Here is a 6,984-nt window from a genome sequence, read left to right as displayed (position 1 = left end):
AATTAAGAAAAATAAAACTAATTCAATTCAAAATGTTAAAAATACAAATAATATATCAAAAAATTCAGAAAAATAAAACTAATTCAATTCAATATGTTAAAAACACAAATAATATATCAAAAATTCAGAAAAATAGAACTAATTCAATTCAATATGTTAAAAACACAAATATTATATCAAAAAATTCAGTAAAATAAAACTAATTCAATTCAAAATTCTAAAAATACAAATAATATATCAAAAAATTAAGAAAAATAAAACTAATTCAATTCAAAATGTTAAAAATACAAATAATATATCAAAAAATTCAGAAAAATAAAACTAATTCAATTCAAAATTTTATACGCCTAGGCAGGAGTATGACTAAATCACTCCAAATTTCATGTATCATCAGTGGTATCTCGAATCATTCGAAAATGGACACCAAACACATCACGGGTAATATAATTCACATGATCCATTCAACAAAGTTTGGTACAATAAATTATTACACATCATTTCTTCCCTTGTGTCCCTGCTTGCTTACGATTGTGCCGTATCCATGGAGCATCCTCATCATTTAACTTAATGCTTGGGTCGGTGTTGACTTTGAAGGGCGGAATTTCAGCAAACATATTATAATCTTCTGACATGTCTGTCTTGTCCTCCACTCCCACGATGTTTCTTTTCCCTGAAAGAACAATGTGGCGCTTTGGATCATCGCATGATGTACTGATCGTTTTCTTATCTTTCCGTTTCCTCGGTTTGCTACTCATGTCCTTCACATAGAAAACCTGAGCGACATCTTTCGCTAGGACGAATGGTTCGTCAAGGTAACCAAGATTGTTGAAATCCACCATTGTCATTCCGTATTGCTGGTCCACCTTTACCCCACCTCCTGTTAGCTTGAACCATTTGCACCGGAACAAAGGGACCTTAAAGGAGGGTCCATAGTCAAGTTCCCATATCTCCTCTATGTAACCATAATATGTGACCTTTTGCCCATTCTCGGTTGCTGCATCAAAGCGGACACCACTGTTTTGGTTGGTGCTCTTTTTATCTTGGGTGATCGTGTAAAATGTATTCCCATTTATCTCGTACCCTTGGAAAGTTGTTATAGTTGAAGATGGTGTCTTGGCCAACATGTACAGCTGATCTACAACATCATTGTCATTCATTAAATGTTTTCTCAACCAACTGCCGAAAGTCTCCATGTGGGCCTTCCTAATCCAGGATTCAGGCTTCCCCGGGTTGTCCGAGCGTAAAATATTCTTGTGTTTCTCAAAGTACGGAGCCACCAAGCTGGAATTGGTCAGTACAGTGTGGTGTGCTTCAGTCAAAGAATGGCCGTCCATACATGTCGTTGATTTCCTTCCGATCGTGCCTTTTCCACTTAGTCTCCCCTCGTGCCGCGATCGAGGAAGACCAATCGGCTTAATGTCAGGAACAAAGTCAACACAAAACTCAATTACCTCCTCATTTCCATAGCCCTTGGCGATGCTTCCTTCTGGCCTAGCACGGTTACGAATATATTTCTTTAATACTCCCATGAACCTCTCGAAGGGGAACATATTGTGTAGAAATACAGGACCGAGAATGAAAATCTCTTCGACTAGGTGAACCAAGAGGTGCGTCATAATATTGAAGAAGGATGGCGAGAACACCAACTCGAAACTGACAAGACATTGGATCACATCGTTCTGTAACCGTGGTAGATCTTCTGGATTGATTACCTTCTGAGAGATTGCATTGAGGAATGCACATAGCTTCACAATGGCTACTCGAACATTTTCCGGCAGGAGCCCCCTCAAAGCAATCGGAAGCAATTGCGTCATAATCACGTGGCAGTCGTGAGACTTCAGGTTTTGGAACTTTTTCTCCGCCATGTTTATTATTCCCTTTATATTGGACGAGAATCCAGACGGGACCTTCATACTGCTCAGGCATTCAAAAAAGATGACCTTCTCTTCTTTGGTCAGAGCGTAGCTGGCACGACCTTGAAACCATTCCGGATGCTGGTCATCAGGGTCTTTCAAATGTTGCTGGTCCTGCCGTGCTTCCTTTGTATCATTTGTCTTCCCATACACGCCCAAGAAGCTTAGGAGGTTCACGCAAATATTCTTCGTAACGTGCATCACGTCGATTGCAGAGCGGACTCCTAGGACTTTCCAATATTCTAGATCCCAGAATATAGATTTCTTCTTCCACATGGCTGCGTGCCCGTCAGCTCCCTTCGGAACTGATTGTCCGCCAGGACCCTTTCCAAAGATGACTTTCAAATCCTTGACCATATCAAATACCTCAGCACCAGTGCGTTCCGCAGGCTTCGGCCGGTGATCTGCCTTGCCGTTGTAATGCTTGCCTTTCTTTCTTACTGGATGAATTTTCGGAAGAAATCGACGATGCCCAAGGTACACGTTCTTCTTACAATTTGGCAAATGTACACTTTCAGTCTCATGTAAGCAGTGCGTGCATGCATTGTATCCCTTACTTGACAGTCCCGAAAGGTTACTAAGAGCAGGCCAATCGTTGATGGTTACGAAAAGCAACGCTCGTAGGTTAAATTCCTCTTTTTTGTGCTCATCCCACACACGGACACCAGGTCTGCCCCACAGCTGTAAAAGTTCATCAACTAATGGCCTTAGTTACACATCGATGTCGTTGCCGGGTTGCTTCGGACCTTGGATGAGCACTGGCATCATAATGAACTTCCGCTTCATGCACAACCAAGGAGGAAGGTTGTAGATGCATAGAGTCACGGGCCAGGTGCTATGGCTGGAGCTCTGCTCGCCAAAAGGATTCATGCCATCTGTACTTAGACCAAATCTTATGTTCCTTGCGTCAGCTGCAAAATCTTTGAACTCTCTGTCGATCTTTCTCCATTGCGTTCCATCTGCGGTGTGTCTCAACTCCCCGTCCGACTTACGGTCCTCTTTGTGCCATCGCAACAACTTGGCATGCTCTTTGTTCCTGAACAGACGTTTCAACCGTGGTATTATAGGAGCATACCACATCACCTTGGCGGGAACCCTCTTCCTGGGTTTCCCGCCCTCAACATCGTCACCAGGGTCATCGCCTCTGATCTTATAACGCAATGCAGTGCATACCGGGCATTCATTCAAATTCTCGTATTCACCGCGGTAGAGGATGCAGTCGTTGATGCATGCATGTATCTTCAGAACCTCTAAACCTAGAGGGCAGACAACCTTCTTTGCTTCGTACGTATTGGCGGGCAACTCGTTATTCTTTGCAAACATATTCTTCAACATTTTCAGCAAGTTTTCAAATGCCGAGTCAGCTACACCTGCCTGTGCCTTCCATTTCAGCAAATCCAGTGTGCAACCCAGCTTTTTCAGACCATCATCGCATCCAGGGTACAACGACTTTCTGTGATCCTCTAACATGCGATCCAAATTCTCCCTCTCCTTTTCAGTTTCGCAGCGTCTCCGTGCATCAGCAATGGTCCGACCAAGATCATCAACGGTCTCATCACGTGCCTCTTCTTCACCTTCCCCTTCACCTTCCCCTTCACCTTCAGCATCCTCCATGAAAGTATCACCGAAATGAGCAAGATAGCTTTCATCGATGAAATCATCCCCTTCTTCATCTTCTTCCATTATAACCCCTCTTTCTCCATGCTTGGTCCAACAATTATAGCTTGGCATGAAACCGTGTCGAAGCAGGTGCAGGTGAACTTCTCTTGAGGAAGAGTAACCCTTCTGATTCTTACAGTCAACACATGGACAGATAACAAAACCCTTCTGCTTGTTCGCATTAGCCACTACGAGGAAATCTTTCAAACCCGTAGTGAACTCGCGGGAGAGTCGGTTACCGTACATCCATTGCCGATTCATCTGCATTATTATAATATAAAATATATAATTAACCATCATGCATTTGTTAAAGTAACTAGCTATAAACAATAGAAATTAAACAATGAACAACACACATGCATATTTTATCAATGACACACATGCATGAAAGGTTCAAGTTGCTAACCGCGATCGAGGAGGAACCTCAAGTGTGGCTCCAACACTTCATATCATGTTTGTTTCACGCTATTGGGCATTTCATCAAACACCTTGTGTGCATAAGAGGAACCAAAAGCAAACCTACACCCCCTTGTGAAGAGAAGTGGCACCAAATGGCTAAGTGAGTGCGCTGAACTGGTATATATAGGGGAGGAGCTTTAGTCGCGGTTGGCCAGGCCAACCGCGACTAAAGGCCTTTGGGCACCTTTAGTCGCGGTTGGCCTGGCCAACCGCGGCTAAAGCCCCTCACGTGCACCAGCTGGCCACCGAGCGCCCTGGCCCAAGCCTTTGGTCGCGGTTCGTCTGCCGAACCGCGACTAAAGACTTCATTAGTCGCGGTTCCTACAGTTTCGCGACTAATGGGGCTGGACGGAAGCCTCTTTTTCTACCAGTGCCTGTTGACTGGTCAACTGCTGACGGAACTAATTGACTGGGTTCCTTGCCCCCACTGTCATACGCTTAGGCTAGCTCACTTGTGGGGATAAAATGTAATCTGCCATATTTTACTATTTGATTAACTAGATAAAGAAAATCCAGAAAATGCAATAAACTTCGGTTAATCATATAAAATAGACCGTACCTCGGTTGAAAATGTTTTCTACATGAAAGTTGCTCAACGACGAGGTGAATCTGAATACGCAGTCCGTTCATCTGTCACACGTCTCTAGTATAGCGAACGTCGAACATTTCCCCTCCGGTTCATCTGTCTGACAGACGTCCGGATCCGGGAAAACTTTCCCGTTAAATTCCTGCTCCGTCTGTAGCACTTAACATTGCACTAGGGCACCCCTGCACTGCGTATTACCATGCCTTGCTATGTGATTGTTTTTGTTGCCGTGTATTTACTATCTCTTTCCCCTCTTCTTCTCCAGTAGACCCCGAGACCGCTGTTGATGCCTCTGTGATCGTCTACGTCATCGACGATACTTCTTCCCTTTCAGCGGAGCTTCCAAGCAAGCCCCTCCTTTGATCATTCCGATATCGCTCGTTCCATTCTCTCATGCTTGCATTAGATTTTGCTACTGTTATTGATTGCTCCTATTTTGATGCATAGCCTACTTTTGTACATGTTGTTGTACCTTACCTGCTTATCCTAAACTACTTAGTATAGGTTGGTTAGTGATTTCTCACTGACCCTCACCTTTTCCTTGTTGTCCCTGCTTCATCATCGACGATTCGATAAATGTGATCAACGACCAGAGCCCGACGCCTCACATCACTTCACCTCCTTAGTTGTACGATCTGCATAGTTACTATCGAGTGCGGAGGGTGATACCTCGTAACACGCTCCTGATGATAACTCTGTAGTGTAGCTATTCGGTCCTGGTCATCGAGGGTGATTCCTCCTTCACCACTCCCAATATGACTCTGTCGTGCAGCCCCTCAAGTGTGAACCTCGAGGGTGATTCCTCCTACGTTCACCTTGATGATTACATCGAGTGGAATCCACCGAGGGTGATTCCTCGGGGTTTCCCCCTTGATGTTTGGACACACGGTTACCTTGACTTTACTTGAGACCTTTGTGAAATTCGGGTGGGCCCGGAGAGCACCCGAGGAGTTACGGTGGCGGCTGGCTGTTTATCGGTATCACCCAGGAGGGGTGGTAGCTCCGGACTTGTCCCGACAACCGTCACTTCTTTTAATTGTTAATGCACTAACAGGTTTGGGTATCTATTCTGAGTTGGCCTTCGGCCTTTACGCACTAACCATCATGCGAGAATAGTTATGGGCCTCGGCGTCGTAGTATCAGCCGAAGCTTTGTCAGACATCCAGTTCAGCAGTGCGGCACGGCTGGGCTGGCACCATCCTGTAGTGGTGGAGCCTGGTCCTCCCTGCTCGCAACGGCCTGGAGTGCAATGAGCGATGGGTCCAGACCCCAGAGTGCTCAGGATGTAGACCGGCGGGGACCTCTCTACTGAGCTTAGGTAGGGCTACAACGTGTTGGCATTGACCCAGAAAAGTGTGTCCGGCCAGAGTAATCAAGCGTGTTGGAAAATGTGGCGCACCCCTGCAGGGAAGATTATCCATTAATAGCTGTGTCCACGGTAACGGACATTCAGGCTCATATCCTGATCTTATATAACTAGAAATGGATACTTGAGATCTGTGATAGATATGTGGCTCCGCGATTGCTTTCTCCCGGGTGTCGAGGAAGAATCTCTGGGCGTTAATGTTACAACATGTTTGTTAAATATAATCTGCTATTCTTTACTCTTCTTCATGTTGCAAGATGCTCGGAGCTGCTTGAAGATGCTAGTCTTCGATAGGCTAGGCCTCCCCCTCTATTCTGGCATTCTGCAGTTCAGTCCACAGATACAACCCTTCCATTTGATACCAATGCATGCTTAGTATAGATCTAATGCTTGCGAGTACTTTGGATGAGTACTCATGGTTGCTTTGCTACCCCTTTTCCCCCTTCTTTCTTCTTTCCGGTTGATGCAACCAGATGGTGGATCCCTGAAGCCAGATGCCACCGCCGACGGATACTACTACGTGGAGACTGCCGACGACCAGGAGTAGTTAGTAGGTCCCAGGCAGGAGGCCTTGCCTCTTCGATCGTTGTTACTTTTGTGCTAGCCTTCTTAGGGCATCCTTGTTTAACTTATGTTTGTACTCAGACGTTGTTGCTTCCGCTGACTCTTGTGCATCGAGCTTGTATTCGAGCCCTCGAGGCCCCTGGCTTATAATATAAGGCTTGTATTATTTCATTTGTGTCTAGAGTTGTGTTGTAATATCTTCCCGTGAGTCCCTGATCTTGATCGTACACATTTGCGTGTATGATTAGTGTACGGGCGGATCGGGGGTGTCACACTCGGTGATGGCGAGGACGACCCACTTGATGACACCGTCTTCTCCCAAAGAATCAGGATGAACGAATATGAGACTGGCCACCTCTTCGATGTCCTATCGCCTTGTCAGGACTACGTCAGGAAGCCATTTGTGACCCGTTTGACAAGGACCAATCTTGTCACAC

This window comes from Triticum dicoccoides, chromosome 1B (genome assembly GCF_002162155.2).
Source record: "Triticum dicoccoides isolate Atlit2015 ecotype Zavitan chromosome 1B, WEW_v2.0, whole genome shotgun sequence".
In the NCBI taxonomy this organism is placed as follows: Eukaryota; Viridiplantae; Streptophyta; class Magnoliopsida; order Poales; family Poaceae; genus Triticum; species Triticum dicoccoides.
The sequence above is the reverse complement of the archived record's forward strand: the minus strand, read 5'-3'. Positions refer to the sequence as shown.